This window comes from Ursus arctos, unplaced genomic scaffold, assembly GCF_023065955.2.
Source record: "Ursus arctos isolate Adak ecotype North America unplaced genomic scaffold, UrsArc2.0 scaffold_14, whole genome shotgun sequence".
Lineage (NCBI taxonomy): Eukaryota > Metazoa > Chordata > Mammalia > Carnivora > Ursidae > Ursus > Ursus arctos.
The window spans coordinates 28,912,018-28,928,511 of NW_026622808.1; the positions used below are offsets into that span (position 1 = coordinate 28,912,018).

Sequence of the window (16,494 nt, forward strand, 5' to 3'; positions counted from 1 at the left end):
CAGAGGACCTGATTCAGGTTTTGGTCTGTCCTTCCTAGTTGTGTGGTTTTGCACAAGTTATAATGCAAAATCAGCACTTATTTTACTAAATATTTGAGGGGTCACATATCTGTGTGTGTGAAGGTGTCGACACATGGGAAGTGCTTCCTAGACAATGAATGAATCTGAGGTAATGAAGGGGAGACAGCCACCTTAACACCTAGCACATGGTTGGTGTACAATAAAGGTTGACTGTTATGCTCAGGAGATTAAGGTTCTGGTCTGGACTTCCAGACCAGGAAGCACTTGACATTCTGCCAAGGCTAAATATGCCCATAGAGAAAGAAATGTGGTATGTCTCTTGCAAAACCCATTACCACCCTGGGTCTTGTAGCATTTTTCTGTGTTCAGATAGCAGAAGTGAGATGGATTTGCTGTGTAGCAGGCATTTGTGTTGCCTTGGCCTTGCCTTCTGCCTCTGTAAAATGGGGTAATTTGTGAGTTGAGGGCAAGTAGGGAGATGTATTACTATAATTAGACTGTAGGCAAAATAGAAGATTATAATGAATTCAAGAGTTGTGGGAAGAAAAAAGTAGGTGAACTATAAATCTAAAGGATCATATCCATATTTTGGGACTGTTTGAGTGAGTGATATACAGCAGTTACTTGGTGAGTGTCTCATCTTACACATTAGAACCTTGAAAGCCGAATGTTCTTTTAGAGTAATGAATCAGATTTGGGGACAAAAGACTGGGAAAGTGATGTACAAAGGCATTTGATGTCCCATTATAATAGTGCATTGAGAGGGCCAGTGTGTGGCTTAGTGCCCATGAGGAAAGCACAGTTCACCTTTAGCTCCCAGGATCTAGAGAGCTGTAGAAGATGCTAACTCAGTCTCTAGGGGTGGGGGTGGAGGTGGAGGTGGGGGCCAGGGTGGGCAGGACACTTTTTTTTTTTTTTTTTTTTTGAGAGGATTCTTTTCTAGCCATTAGTGAAAGCCCTAAAATCATGGCCAGTGAGTCGGGCCTAGCCTTTTTCACTTACTAGTGTGGTGACAGATGGCACTTGCCTCTAATATCTAAAACCCAGGGGGAAATAATGGTTGAAAATCGGAGCTAGGCCTTCACTGGGCTACTCCCAGGTTTGAAGGATTCCACCCCACCTTTGAAATTATACCCTCTCCCTCCCCCTTTCCCTCCTTCCTTCCCTCTGCTTGCCTACCTGTCTGTCTGTCTCTGTCGCACTCTCGCTCTTGCTCTCGACTTTGCTATTGAGGCAAAGACTCCCCCAATCTTAAATTTCTCTTAATTCTTTTAAAGACAGCTATTCCATTAAAGAAAAAGGAACAAAGTTTTATTATTTTTAAAATATAAAAAAATAAGGTAAATAACTTTAAAGGGATCGTTATCCCTTTTGAAATTATGCTGCGTCTTTTATGCGCCACAGACTTCACTTTGGTGGATGGTGGCGCCACCACTAAGTCTCAGTTTATCTAACAGGAAGTTTTTTTAACTTTTTTTTTTAATTGAAAGATCCTTACAGCAATAAAAACCCTTGGATAGTTAGAAATGATATTGATCCAGATACATTTATTAGATGTAATGTAACATGGTTATCCGTCGGTGGGGAGCTCTAAAAGGCATGTGGGTCCCAGCACTGCCCAGCTTCTAACTCTGGACGATAAACTGTTGATTTATATAACTGAAATAGCTAGGGAAGTCAGGGTTTCCTTCCTGTTGGAGACAGCACTGGGGGCATTAAATCCTTGTGGATCTTGATGATAAGAAAGAAGCTGACCTCTTTTGGAATTGGGAAATAACTACTGTATGAACTCGTTCCATCCAAATGAATGGAAGGTGTTATTTTTAATATCTAGTATTAATTTTGGCTTTATCCTCTCTGCAGCCTGGCTGCCTTTGTTTATAGTGGTGTGTTGTCTGAATAAGAATGTATCCCTTCAAACTGGTCTATAAGGGACAGTTTGAGCACTCAGCTAAACTAGGTTTTCCTGTGTGGCCATAAGGTAGGGCATTTTTTTTTTTCTTTTTTTAGTTTAACTTAAATTGGATTGAAAAATAGTGTTAAATATTCTGGTTCATGTAACTTCCTATACCAGCAAATAGTCCAGCAATAAATGTTTGCATGCCTACAATGCACCAGGTGCACCGTGCTGGGTGCTGCAGGCCTAGCAGTGAGCAGGACAGATGAAGTCAGCTTTCAAGGAGCTTTCATCCCAGTCAGACAAGAAAACAAACGATGGAATGAAAGACTATTGCAGGGCTTCTTTGGGAATATCCCCGGATGTTGGGAACTTGGGGTGGAGTTTCTTGGAGGTTTAGAAGTGAAACCTCACTATCCCTCTGATTTCCTCACTGGGCTTCTTCCTTCTGTTTCCTCCCCCTAAAAGGAGGTAGAAATTTTGACATTTTCCAGGTTGATTGTTGGCTTTTGGCACTAGTTGATCAAGGATGATTGTGACTGTATTCTTGGAGAAACAAGAGAGAATCTGGGATGGTCACTGCCAGGAGCATTTGCTTTTATTGAAGTCAGTGGCAGTGTGCTTTTGGAATCCTGTGGCATTTCTTCACGGCAGTGCATATTACACAAAGAGATAAACAGCTCTAAAAGCCCTTTCCACCTCGTTTGAAATCTTAAAAACAAATTCAGACAAGTGGAGTGCTTGACTGTTGTTTATGACATAGGAAAGAAAAGTGAGATTGCTTTGTTGTGTATTGTAGGTTCTTGGTGCACAGTTCCCTCTGCCCTAGGGTTCCCTTTTATATTGGGACTGGGAAAGCACTATTTTGACTTTCCTATGTTGTGGTCAGATTTGATGTTAGTCCACAGAGGTCAGTTATGTGACAGGTGCTTTTCTTAAGGGTATTTGTGACGGGTGGAGCCAGAGAGCAGGGGTGGGTATTCATTCAGGACATAGGCTTCAAGGGAGAGAGGGAGATTATAGGGAGAGTTTCTAGTAGTCTGTCTTTTCCTTTCCTTCACCCAGATTACTGACTCCGAGGTGAAGAGGCAGGCTCTGGCCGGAAGTGGGCGTGGACAAGTAATGCAACTGTGCACGTGACCAGGCTCCCACCTCTGGGCTCTGCTGCCCTTGGGAAGTGGATGCTTGCTCCCTCCTTACTTCCTTTTCCCTTGCCCTCCAGCAGAGTTTTTGGGCCCCAATTTGAGCGTAGAAAGCGTGTTCAAATTCTCACTTTTTCCCTGGTAAGCTGCTTTGTCAGAGCTGGGAGCCACCAGGGGACTTGTACTTGGCAGTTCTGGGGGTTCAGCTGATGTACCCACAAACTTAGGACTGTTTGGCAGGGTAGCCAACAGGATGGTTTCCTGTTGCATTACCACAGGAGCTTGGCTGCAGAGGGCTGCTCTGGAGATGTGTATAGAACTCAAGGAAGCAGACATTAGAAGGTCCTTCTGCAAGAGTGTGCTCTTGAAGAATGGTTTACTGTTATTTGTCTTCATTATCTTAGAAAAGTACCCTCTATGGAGTAGAAACTTCAGAGTCAGAAAGACTTGGGTTTGTATCCAGATTCTGCCACTTGCTGGGTCTGTGACCTCAGGAAAGTGACTTAACTGCAAATGGCCTAACTTCGAGTCTCTTTTTTTTTCTTTGTGAGGTGGGGATGGTACGCATGAAGCAGGTGGCCAGGTTGTTGTAGGTATCCAATAAAGGTAGTTGTTATGGAATCGTATAAAAGCTTCCTGGCCCTCTTAAGATTGGCACCCAAGTGTGGATAGCTACCTATGGCAGTTAATACTGAGAGCAAACCAATCCATGTTGGGGCCACAAGCTGGGTGCAACTGAGGACCGATGACCTAGAGGTTCCCAGATTGGCTGATTTTTCCCAGTGAATTTTCCTAGTTCATTGTAGCTTTATGCTGCTGTGCATCGCCTTCGTATACCTACTACATGAACTTGCAGTGTCCCCTGAAGCATGGATAGGGTAACAGGGAAAAAGGCTCAAATTGGAGGGTGGGGAAAGGAGGGGTGATAGAGCTACTTGTTAGATGGCTAGGCATTCTGGGGAGTGGAATAGCATGGGCATGGGCATGGACAGGGACCTGGAGGTGAAAAACAACATGGTGAGTTCTCTTGACCTGAGGAAGTTATGAACATCTGAAAATCAAGAGTTTGAGCTGAGCATCTTTGGCAAGAAAAGTCCAGTTACCTTCAAAGGTAGATAGTTTAAAAAAAATGTGCCATAGTAGGATTCAAAATTGAACTCAGGTTAAAATAGGATTTAAATTGAGCTCTTAATAAGCATTTTCAATCAGAAATATCAATGATGTCCAGTGAAATCAGACCAACTGGACTCTCTTTGAAACAGTATATAGTCTACATGAAGTTTAATCTCCTAAGGAGCTTCAAGAGAACAAACTTGGGCAGGCTGCTTCTGAGTTATTTTTCTTTGAGAATTGTTATCATTTAAGCTGGTCTAAAATCCTTAACACAGCAAAACAGGTTTTTAACTTGCATGACATTTTCAAGGTTTAGGTTTTATATTGATATTTACGAAGCTTTCAAGTTTTATATTTAATCTCTCAAAGTATCTCTATTGAAAGTTGACTTTTGACTTAAATTTGAAATAAAGATCTTTTCCTTCTCAAACCCGGAGTTGGTAAAATGTAGGCCTGATCAGTTCGGCATGCAAGAAGGCATGGATGTTTTGTTATTAAGCTGTGAGGGAGAAAACCAGAAAGACCCATCCCCTCTATTTTTTTTAAGTTTATTTTTATTTTAAAAAATTTTAGAGGTTTTTATTTATTTATTTGAGAGAGAGAGAGCAAGAGTGGGGGGCAGAGGGAAAGGGAGAAGTAGACTCCCCGTGGAGCAGAGATTCCCAAGTCAGGGCCCTATCCCAGGACCCCCAGATCACTACCCAAGCCCAAAGACAGATGTTCAACTGACTGAGCCACCCAGGCGCCCCCAAATTTATTTTTATTTTAAAGATTTATTTGAGAGAGAGTGTGAGTGAGGGCACGTGCACAGGGGGAGGGGCAGAGGGAGAGGGAGACAAGTAGATTCCCCGCTGAGCAGGGAGCTTGCCCTGGGGCTCTATCCCAGGACCCTGAGATCGTGTCCTGAGCTGAGATCAAGAGTTGGATGCTTAACCAACTGAGCCACCCAGGTGCCCCCCCCACCTCCTCTATTTTTTATAGGAAATGCTAGGCACCGGGAGAGAAGAGGGGGGTACCCATCCAATCAGGAAAACTTTTGGGAGGAATATTTTTCCTCCTTCCTTTGTCAAGTTGGAATATCTGCATTTAACAACCAGGGAGTGGGATGTGAATTGGATATCAGGTTTTTAAAACATATTTTTCTTCATGTCTAAATCATGGATGTTTATTAACAGACCAGTGATGTGACTAGCACTCTTTCTTTGCTAAGTAGGTTTGAATAGGTTGATCTCTAGCCTCTAGACTGACATTCAGCCTTTTTTTTTTTTTTTTTTTTCTGGTAGCTTTCTGATTTTTTTCCTTTAATTTTTTTAATTCATAGAAAACAGTTCACTTACTAACTTTTCAAAGACTTAAAATTGATCTACATCAGGTGGGCATTTTTTTGTAAGCTGTGTATAGACACAAAAGAGATATTCCTTGCCAACTGGTGACATGCAGATGAAGACAGAGTGGGAGATATACTTCCGGGTTCACAGTAATACATCTAGCCTTTTGTATTTAACCCTTCAGGGGAGCATTTGTGCTCAGAACTCTGTAGTAGCGGGACTTCCTCAGGGCCACACAGAGACTAAGTACAGATGGAGCTTGAACTCCCTGTTGCCCAGACAGTAAGTATACGGAATTGTGGTTAGAAACGACACTCAAAACAAACAAACAAACATATGCTGACAAAGTGGCCCATCTCTAGAGGGCTGTGTTTCAGAGAGCTTTTCAGTGTATATACGACAGGGATGGGTCAAAGGGGTGCAGATCTGTCTTCCACAGACTCCTAATCTAGTGTAAGAATGCTGTGTTAAAAAATGACGTTTGTTGTAGCAGGCATAATATACTGGGAGTATTGTATTTTTCATAAAGTACCACTGTCATAGTCCCTTTAACTATTTTCTGGTCCTTGAAAAAGGTACCAAAAATATCAAAGTACTAAGGAAATCATATTAACATAGAAATGAATCTTTTCCTTCTCTTTTCCAACCAGTTGCATTGTAATGTCACCATGTGAGTGTGAATTTGGGGTGAAATAAGGAACTTTAAAACAATCCTCTCTTAGAGACTGTAGTTATGATTGTCCCTAAACTCAGTGAAAACAGTTTTAGACTTTTGAGCTCTAAAAATGTGAAGTATGGAGGCACCTGAGTGGCTTAGTTGGTTAAGCGTCTGACTCATGGTTTCGGCTCAGGTCATGATCTCAGGGTCTTGAGATCCAGCCTTGTGTCGGTTCCACGCTGATCGTGGAGCCTGTTTAAGATTCTCTCTCTTCCTCTCCCCTGTCACCCCACCCCTTGCCCTCTCTCTCTCTCAAAATAAATAAATTTTTTAAAAATAATAAAAATGCAAAGTATGGAAAGCAGTCAGTGCTCTTTTTTGTAAAAGTACTTTTAAAAAGATTTGGTACACTTTTGAATGAACAACCTGTTTATTCTTCAGAGACCTCAGAAAACAAGTGGGAGCCTAGTGTACTGATAGCAGTAATCTCAAAATTGGTTAAAGTCTACAGAACTAGGTCTGCTTAGCTTTCGAATTTAAGTAAGTAGATGACAATTCATTCTGTGTTTTGAGAGAGAATGCCATCTAGAAAGTTTGAAGGATAATGGATCCATCCCTTTTTAGCCCTTTCTGCCCCCAAAGCCCCGCATTCCAGGTGTGGTCAGCTCTGGCCTTTGCCTCTGCTGTTCTGGATGCCTGGGATGTTCATCTGTTAAGAACTGGCTCAAATGTCACATACACAAAGATTTCCCAGACTCTCCCCAGGCATGGGAGCAGCCCCTTCCTCTGTGATTCCTGTCTTTCCTATGAATGCATTTTCTGCATTGAAGTCATTCTGTCTTTCTGTGCCACCAGCCTGTGAACTTCTGGAGATGGTGCCTGCAGGCTCCTCAGCTTGCAAAACGCTTCGGATGAGTGGTCTTTTAGGCAGTTCTTGTCCATCAATGTTTATCACATAAGACATCTTGAATCTTGTCCACCAGAAACTTTAAAGAAATCTCCCTATTAAAAACAAAAAAGTACAGTACCTTAAACATTCAGTAGGTGATGCTGCTCCTTTTCAGTTTCATGCTACTGTGGAGCCTTTGACCGATTTTCTGCTATAAAGGAGGCTATGAACATGGAATTCGGCCCAAATTTCTTTTCTTTAGTCCCTCTGTTGTGCAGGAACAGGCTCAGATGGTATTTAGTTTATCTCACAGTATGTTAGAGAGATAATTAGAATGTTTTTGCAGTGGTTAGGTGGAAGGAGGCCTGGCAGTTATTACAAGGATCTGATCTTTGAAGGATATTAATTTTAAAATGAATTTGGGAAGGAAATTTTGCTTAACTAAATAACAGAAGTGTTTTTAAAGTATTATATTAACTGGTATCTGTAAATATTAATTGACTGCCTTGTTTTTAGGGCAGAGGGAAAACTTCAACAAAAACATGGTTCTAGCCCTATTTGTCTTTTAATTAGTTTCTCCAGCTTTAGAATGGAATCTAAAGGTAATTGCATCATATTTCGTAATCAGCCAGCTGAACTATTTGCCGTTTAGTCCAGTACTAGACACTGAGGTAGCAAAGTTTTTAGTCTGAGCAGCCTTAGCATTCGCCTGCCTGAGCTCCGGGGACCCCAAACAGTTCTGGAGTTACTGTCACTTTTTCCATCTATACACCTGGCCCTCTATCACAAAAATAAACCCTGTACTTCACCCTACCCCCACCCCTGCTTTCCCAGCTGGAGATGTTGGCACTGCCCTCTGGAGCAGCCCACCTGTCACCAGTGCACACCTCAGTCCACAGGGGTGTGCCATTAATATGTCGCAGCTGATGCCTCTCTCTTTAAAACAGGGTGGTTGTCACCTTGGTGACTCACACAGGGCTTGCCAGTTCAGACTCTGGAATCTCTATGTCTATCTCAAGTGTCGGGTCTCCCACCTGACCACACATTGCTGTGTTTGTAGTTAATTAAGTTGGCGTTAATCAAGACCCAGGTGAGGAGCAGTGAGGTAATATTTTGCTTGTATTGCTTTAATATACATCATCTGATTAATAGTCCTAGAGTAAAGCAGTTCTCAAAATATAAAGCTGCTGAATTACAGTGAAAATTTTGGATATTTGCTTTTAACCTATCCTTGCACATGGGATCAGGGAGCCTCCTGCATTCCTATACCAAGTCACCCCTTTGAGAAAAAAGACTTTAAAAATTATTTTTTAAAAAAGATTGTATTTATTCATTTGAGAGAGAGCACAAGCAGTGGGAGAGGCAGAGGGAGAGGGAGAAGCAGACTCCCTGCTGAGCTGGGAGCCCAATGTGGGGCTCGATCCCAGGACCTGGGGTTCATGACCCGAGCTGAAGGCAGAACCATCTGAGCCACTAGGCGCCCCAGAGAATAAGACTGTTTTTGTTTGGTTTTTGAATTTGAACATTTGAAATTCTTTGTAGCAAAGCAAATTGCTGGCAAAACTGGGCCAGGGAAGGCGTTTGGGGGTCAACAGTTTGCATTTTGTATCATTTTTAGTTTGAGGAATGCTTCGCTTTTGGCCCAGGGGAGTTGTGCCATATGTTGCATTAAGCAGTTGGAAGATTTGGGGAGTGGGGTGGGGGGGGTGGACTCAAGGACAAAAAATTGCTAATTATGTGTGAAACTCAACACAGAATTAAAATGGGCCTTTTTGAACTTCTTATTGTGGGGGGCTTGTAGCAGGAAAACAATTTTATATGTAAAAGTTGTTCTACAATGTTTTTCAGGTTTGGAGTCAAGACCAATGGTGGGTTGAAATTACATTGAATCTCTTTAAAAAAAAATGAAATAGAATAGTTAATATCAGAGTACATTGCAAGTGGTTAAAGTATATCTGGTGAAACTTTTGTTTCAGTTGTATGAATGTGTATTACGATGTGTTGTAAAACAAATTAAAAGCCACTACTCAGGAGCCTTATGAATTGTTTTAACTCTGGAAAAAGAACATGAAAAGGGCCTTTTATGGTGATTCTTCAAAACATAATCTTGATATTGAGAGCTTTCTTGTGATATTAGATATTTTATTTTTCTGTTGAAATTGTGTTTCTCTTTATATAGTTTAACGTATCCAAAAGCCCATCCTTTCTCAGGTTAGACGGCCTCCCGTGTTTCCTTCATGTCACTGGAGAGGGAAGGGTGCAGATTTGCTCTCTTGCGGGGGTGGGGGGGGGGGGGCGTTCACCTCCCAGAACACGGGGTTGGGGGGTGCAGACTGAGAGGTAACTGGAGAGAGGGAGAGCAGTCATCCTCAAGTGTCTAGAAGTGGGTGGGTCTGGAGCTTACTTAGTAGAACTCTTCATTGCACAGAAGTGATGGTTTAACCGATACCCGGGAGTGCAGCTTCTGTGTGACGACCCCCGTGGGGGTGGCATCCTAACCTCTGTTTTCAGAAGCAGCTGAGTTGCTCCAGGTCATGTAGCTCAGCTGGAGCGAGGTCAGTAGTGAGTGCGTCGTGAGTCAGCCATGGGCGCGGTCCGGCAGGCTCTGCTGCCGGTGAGCTGGCGACGACCCCTCGGCCCTGCGGAAGGCACTGGGACTCCGCGGGGAGGGAGCCCGCCGGATCCCGCGTGGGAAACCAACCGGCGGAGCAGGGCGGCGCATGGAGCGCAGTCGGGAGAGGCGGTGTTTCCGGGGCGGTACCTGCCTACATTGCCCCGCCCTCCCCGCAGCCTTGCCCCGCCCCCACGGCGAGGCCCCGCCCCCAGCCGTCTGTCCCCGCCCAGCCGGGCGCGGGCGGGCGGCGTCGCCTTTAAGAGCTCCCCGGTGTTTTGGGGGCCGCGGGCCGGGCGCGCTGACCTGGTGCGCATGTCCCGGGCGGTGACGCCGGCGCCGGGCTCCATGTGTGCGGCCGAGGGGCGCATTATCTGGCCGGCGGCGCGGGCGGGCGGGCGGACCGGCGGAGCGAGCGCCGCGGGCCCGGGCGGCCCCACAGGCGGAGTGAGCGCGCGCGGCCCGGCGCCCCCGGCCTCTCGGCCGCCCGGCCCCGCAGGCGACCCCGGCCCCACGGCCCCGCGAACCCGCGCGCTGCCCTAGGGCCCGGCCGGCCCGCGGCCCGGTAAGTTCTGGACCAAACTTGGCGGGGAACAGGGGCCGGGGGGTGGGGTCGGGGCTGGGATCGTGAGGTGGAGCCTGGAGCGGCGGGGGTGGCGAGGGTCGGGCAGGGTCGGGGGTCAGTGGGCTCTGAGGGACCCCCGCGTGAGCGTGGAAAAGTGAGAGCGAGCGAGTGAGTTCTACCTACTCCTTGTATTCTGGGAGCGTCTTTCTAGCGCTACCCTAGAAAGTTCCGCGCTCCGACGCCGCCCAGGCACGTGGGGGCCGGGCCGGGTGGGGGTCCCGGAAAGTCTCGGCGTCGCCCCCCTTCCTTCTGCGCTTCCTCCGGGGCCGGGGGAGGGGCTGGGCCTCCAGGGGTGGCTTCCGAGCGGCCGGGACGGGCGGGGGAGGGGGTGGCGGGCGAGCGGCACGTGGGCGCGCGGGGTGGGGGGGGGGTCCCAGGCAGGGGGGGGGCGGGGGTCCCGGGCGGGCCTGGCCGCTGCGCTGAACCCCGCGGCGGCGGCGACCGCGGCGGCGGAGGATCCCGTGTCAGAATAAGAGTCCCCGCGCGCCCACGCCTGCAGGGCCGGCCCTCTCCCTGCTCGCGCCCTTACTGCCTGACCCCAGGGAGCCGCAGGACCCTTCCCCCCTCTCTGGGCTCGGGCCCTTCATAGGGCCGTACACTTTAAATTTGCCTCCCTGTTTAGGCGGTGGCTGTATTGGTTCCCCCCCCTCCCCACCTGGAATGGGTCGGCATCAGTGACTAGACAGCAGCAGCTGGCCTTTTAAAGGGATTATTGCCAAGAATCGGAATTGATCACTTCAACAAGGAAAGGCTTATGGGCAGGGCCCCAGCCTAGAGCGTGATTGACACTTGGTGTGTGTGCACACACTGGGACCCAGAAATGAATGGGGATCCCTCCCTTAGGAACTGAATGTCAACCCTTGGGTGCGCGTTTCTGCCCTGCCTTGGGAACTTTGCAGGGGCTATTTAATTTTGTGTATTTGACCCAGAGTCTTTAGCTGTGTAGTACATCCTTATCTTGAGAGCTTTGGATTCTTTAGATCAAAGTCCGGGTGAGTCACTTGAGCCTTTAATTTTTCTCTCTTCCTCACCCTTTTACTTCAGTTTTCTTGAGTACACAGTGTTTGTTAAGTGTCTGGTTCTGTGTGTCCATTTCGCACAGTGACACCTTCTGGCTGTGGCAGCACAGATAAACTGAGGGACAGGCAGCCTTCTGTGTGGTTGCTTCAGACTTGTACTGACTGTCCTTTGATGTTTTTTTGTTGTTGTTTTCTTCTTTCTTTCTGGTAGTGGTTACAAGTTTTCTTTTAAGTTAGATTAGGTGAAATAATGTTTGCTGGCACCAGATCAGGATGCTAAGATTAGTAGCATTTTACACCTGACAGTAAACTGTGGAGGAGTGCTGGATAGACACCAGTCCCCAGATTTGAATGCCTGTTGTACACAGACATGTTCCTTGCCCATAACACTCCATTGTGGTGGAGTATATCCCCACATTAGAGTGAGGAAACTGAGGCTCCTGGAGGCCAGGCTGTCCAAGGCTGCTGAGTGGTAGAGGGGCAGAGCTTGGCTTGAGCCTGATGTTTGGGACATCAGAGCCCAGGAATGTTCCTGTTTGCAACCCACTGTGTGAGCATTTCCTGGTCTCTCCTAAAACAAGAGGCTATTTACTTGTCCAGGCTCCAGTCTACTTCTGCTGGGAGTTGGGGGATGACCTGATAACTTAGGGGCACCATTGTAGCCCTGTGTTGTCCTCAGAGAGCGGAGTTACCAGCTGGCCTTGAAGGAGCCAAGCCACAGAGTTGCCCCTTTGCATTTGCTTCCTCAGCTTCCAACTCAGAAAAGTTGGCCTTTTTCTAGAGGAAGTAGTTTAGAATGGAGATTTTGAAAGTAATTTGCAATAAAACCTTTCCTCATGTAGTCCATTCTTCGTCTTTCATCCCATATTCCTCCCCTAAAATTCCGAAGCTGATTTTTACAGAGAGTTATCTCTTGTCTTGTATGTGATGTAGAAATTGGGATGGGTTTTGTATTACCTATTTGGATGCATTGTTTTTCCCATTCAGATGACATCATTTTTTTTTTTAATGTCAAGTCATCTCTATTAATGCAGTAGTATTTGGCAGATCCTACAGTTGTACATTTTGATAGTGAGGAAAGAAATAATGCTACTCTTGGTAGGAAAAATCCTGGAAGGATTTGTATCAGAATGTTAACAAAATTTCTGGGTTAGGGTGAGGAGTGGGTTTTTTTTTCCCTTAACTTTTTGAAAATCTCTGTATTTTGTGATTATTTTAAAAATAAGAAATGGGGTTTCAAAATTTATTTTTATTTTTATTATTATTATTATTATTATTATTATTTTTTTAAGTAATCTCTACACCTAATGTGGGGCTCGAACTCACAACCCTGAGATCAAGAGTTGCATGCGCTCTACCAACTGAGCCAGCCAGGTGCCCCAAGAAACATTTTTTATTTGAGTGATAAAACACAGTTTAAAGATGCCAATTCTTAATTCTTCAGGAGCTCTCACTTGCTTTGCATCATTTATTTTGTGAATTTTTTTTTTTTAAGATTTTATTTATTTATTCGACAGAGATAGAGACAGCCAGCGAGAGAGGGAACACAAGCAGGGGGAGTGGGAGAAGAAGAAGCAGGCTCATAGAGGAGGAGCCTGATGTGGGGCTCGATCCCATAACGCCAGGATCACGCCCTGAGCCAAAGGCAGACGCTTAACCGCTGTGCCACCCAGGCGCCCCTATTTTGTGAATTTCTGTCATTGCAAGGAGTGATTTCTGGATAGACTTATTCAATAAATAGCAGAATATACACTGTGCCTCTGGCACTGTGCTAGGAATCCCTACTCAGCGGAGTTTACCATGAGATTAGGGGAAAGAAATCGTAATTAATCTCATAAACATGGGGAAACTTAAAAGGGTCAAGGAGAAAAGGATGCTGTGACCTGGTGAGCAAAACTCAAGGGGGCCTTTCTCCAACTGGGATTGGAGGACATGTAGGAGCTAAGTAGGTAAAGAGAAAAGGGAAGAGTGTTTTTGATAAGAGTGTCTAGGACTGAAGGAAGATTAGGGTAGTTGGAGCAGAGAGACACACACACACAGAGACCTTAGAGGGTCTGAGATTTACCTCGAGAACAATGGGACCCCTGTTGAAGAGGATAAGGCAGGGACCCATGTGATGGGGTTCACAGCCAGGACCACCTTGGGCCTTAGATAGCAGACCACTGAAGGATGCTTCTGAAGGGCGTGGGTGGGAAAGTAGTGAAGCCATTCTGAAATGTCGGCTCAATCTCTTTCTTTCTTTTTAAAATTTATTTATTTTCTTTATTATTTTTTTTAAAGATTTTATTTATTTAAGAGAGAGCATGAGTGGGGGAAGCAGAAGGAGAGGGGGAAGCAGGGTCCCTGCTGAGCAGGGACCCCAACATGGGGCTTGATCCCAGGATCCTGGGGTCATGACCGGACCTGAAGGCAGATGCTTAACCGACTGAGCCACCCAGGCGCCCGTTTTCTTTATTTTTTTTTTAAGTAACCTCTACCCCCCCAACATGGGGTTTGAACTCACAACTCCAAGACCAAGAGTCGCATGTTCTACCAACTGAGCCAGCCAAGTGCTGCAACTGTTGGCATTTTCCGATATTTGTTCTTTTGGGGGAAAATTAAGAATGACCCTCAGAGTCTTGGATATGTCAGTTCCCAACAGAGACCAAAATGTAACGGCCTTACCAGTGAGTTCAGTTAAGAACTGTCAGTGTGCTAACCTCCAAAAGCATGGGCAACTCAAGTGCTTGTCTGGAGAACTACCTGCTTGGACTTGTGAGGTTTCTGTGCCATTAGGTGAAATGAGCAAGGCTATTTTCCCTAGACTTTTTCTCCCCCTGATAATTGAGTTAATTTATGCTCATTGTAGAAAACTGGAAAGATTATGAAACAGGTGATTAGGTGAGGTCTTTATGAGCAGTCGTCCTGGGGTAATAGAGCATCTCTGGGATTTCCTTGTAACAGTTGTTGGGTTGGGAAGTGTAGTAAAACCGGAAGAACAAGTTGGTAGTGTCATAGTTTGAGGTTCACAGAACTATGTTGCCTGCCAAGTGTGTTCGATTGTTAGAATGGATGCTCTTGAGTTATCTGAACTGTTTTAGAAGGTTAGACAGTCTGGTGGCTTCAGGTTGCTGTTCTTTTGGGTAATGATGTTCTAACTGTGCAAAGCTACATCTTGCATTGGATTAGAAGGCCATGTGTTAAGGTTGAGATAAAAGGCAGGACCTGAAGTAGTGACAGGGAAGTGGAAGTAGTGAGGCTGGTGTTCTTAGAAACAAAAGTACCAGCTGAAGACAGATCCTGCATATTTGTAGATGCTGGCAAACGTGATCCAGGACTTTTTAGTCAAGCCGAATGTCAGACCATGGGCTTATTGCCCCTCCCCTCGTTTTCTAGGCTGTATTTGTGACCTGTTTTTGTCTGATGAAAATGTAGGTTAGTCTTTTAGAACACAAAGGAACTTACTCTAATTGAATACCTGCAGGTAGCCTTAGGAAGTGACTGGGAATCCTCCGGAACCCTCTAGGGTGGCGGGGGAAAGGGCCCTTGCAGCTTCTCAGTGCACTGCACCCACTTTCTCTTGATCCTCAGAAAGGTAACCCTGTTTCTTAGCCAAGTGTGTCAAGTGCCTGGCCTTCTTGTTTCCTGGTTCCTTATATGAAAAGGACTGAAGACTTGATATCTGTCTGAGAATGAGAGAGACCAGCATCTGAGATAGTGTGCTGGCAGGATATGGACAATACCTGCAAGTGGGCTCTCAGCAAATTGAGGTAGAAATTTTGGGGAAGGTTTGAGACTGTAGTACTTTGAGGTTGCTTGGCCTCAAACATAGGTAACTGCAGCTGGGGATGGGGCGGGGGGTGGTGGTAGGGATGGTTGGGGAGAGAGTAGAGGCAGTGTGGGGTTGATGAGAAAGTCTCCACTTGTTGAAGGTTGATGGATCTTTCAGCCTTTCCTCCTGTAGCTTTGTCTCCAGACGGGGCACCACCTGACCTGCCATGCTGATAGGATCTTTTGATTTGAATTTTCAAACTTAATTCAGCCTAAATGAGGTGATGCCTTTGAGCACACTTTAAAAAATACTGCTGTGCTATAGTGGCCAACCAGTTCGTCATCCAGGGCTGCCTGCTGTTTGCTGAGTGAGAAGTCAGCCCCTGTGCCTATTCCCAGGCAGCAGGTCCGGGCAGTGGTGTCATGGACCAGCCCTGGCTTTGCCTTAGACAGGTTGGATGTAAGTTCCACTTGCCATTTCCTAGTGATGTGACCTTGCTGACTGAACCTTACCCTCTGTTTCCAATTTTTGAAAAGGAGGTAATGTCTACCTTGAACAACTGAGTTGGAATGTGATAATAAATGCAAGTGGCTTAGCACAGGGCCTACTGTGTGTACAGTTCAGTGAATGCTGTTATGATTAGAATGGATGAGGCAGAGCCCAAAGGCACCTCCACACTTTCAGGACAAACTGTCACTGTCTCTTGTGTGCCCCTTGGAACCATAGCCTGTCCCCACGTTCCAGATGGAAGAAGCCGAAGTCCCCTACAGAGGGTGACACTTTCTAGGGCCACCTTGCTGATTTATTCTACAACTGGGAGTGGGCTCCAGCCTTTATGAGTTCAGATTTTGTATGTTTTTTCCACTAGCCTGGGCACCTCCCTAGGATACCGGATAGCTGGGTTGGTGGGGTCCCACCAGGGGAAAGGAGATAGCCCCTTTCCTGGCTTTGCTAAATCTCATGTTCTGACTTTTAGGAATAGTGCTTCCATGTGTGCGATGGGAAGATTTTCGCCAGGGGATCTTGCCTTTAAGAACCAGGAGGGGCCCCTTGCACTTTTGGTTTTATCCCTAAGTAGTCTGGGCAGGGATGGGAAGTGGGTTGCTTCATGATAGTGCTTGCAGTGACAAATGGGAGAACCTGGGGCTGAATCCTAGTCTCCTTCCAGACTCACAGCTCTCAAGCTGGCTTGGGAGTTGGACAGATCTGGCTTCGCCACTGAGTGGTTTACTGCTTTTCGGCTTTGGGTGGATTGCCTGGCTACCTGGCCTTACCTTTCCTATCCGTACACAGGGAATATATCTTTGATCTCCTAGGATGGCTGTGAGGACAAATGGGAAATGTTCACAAGTAAGAGGTATCGCAGCTCCTGATTCCTCCATTTACCTCTAGGACAAGATTCTCCCCCCAGATGACAACTACATGACGAACCCCATAAGG

The 16,494-nt window shown here is 46.0% G+C and overlaps 1 protein-coding gene across 8 annotated transcripts in view; it reads left to right on the forward strand.

Moving 5' to 3' along the window:
• The window catches only part of GATAD2A (GATA zinc finger domain containing 2A), a 99,881-nt gene that overhangs the window by 2,927 nt on the left and 80,460 nt on the right, over positions 1-16,494 (forward strand). For 3 of the 8 annotated variants that reach the window (XM_026500608.4, XM_057311662.1, XM_057311665.1), the window contains exon 1: positions 10,119-10,224. The exons of 2 other annotated variants lie outside the window; for them this stretch is intronic. The gene's annotated coding sequence lies outside the window, so the exon portion shown is untranslated. Of the gene's footprint in view, positions 1-2,974; positions 3,202-5,561; positions 5,784-10,118; positions 10,225-16,494 lie in introns of those variants that run through there. 3 more of the 8 variants (XM_057311661.1, XM_057311663.1, XM_057311660.1) reach the window with 3 other exon arrangements.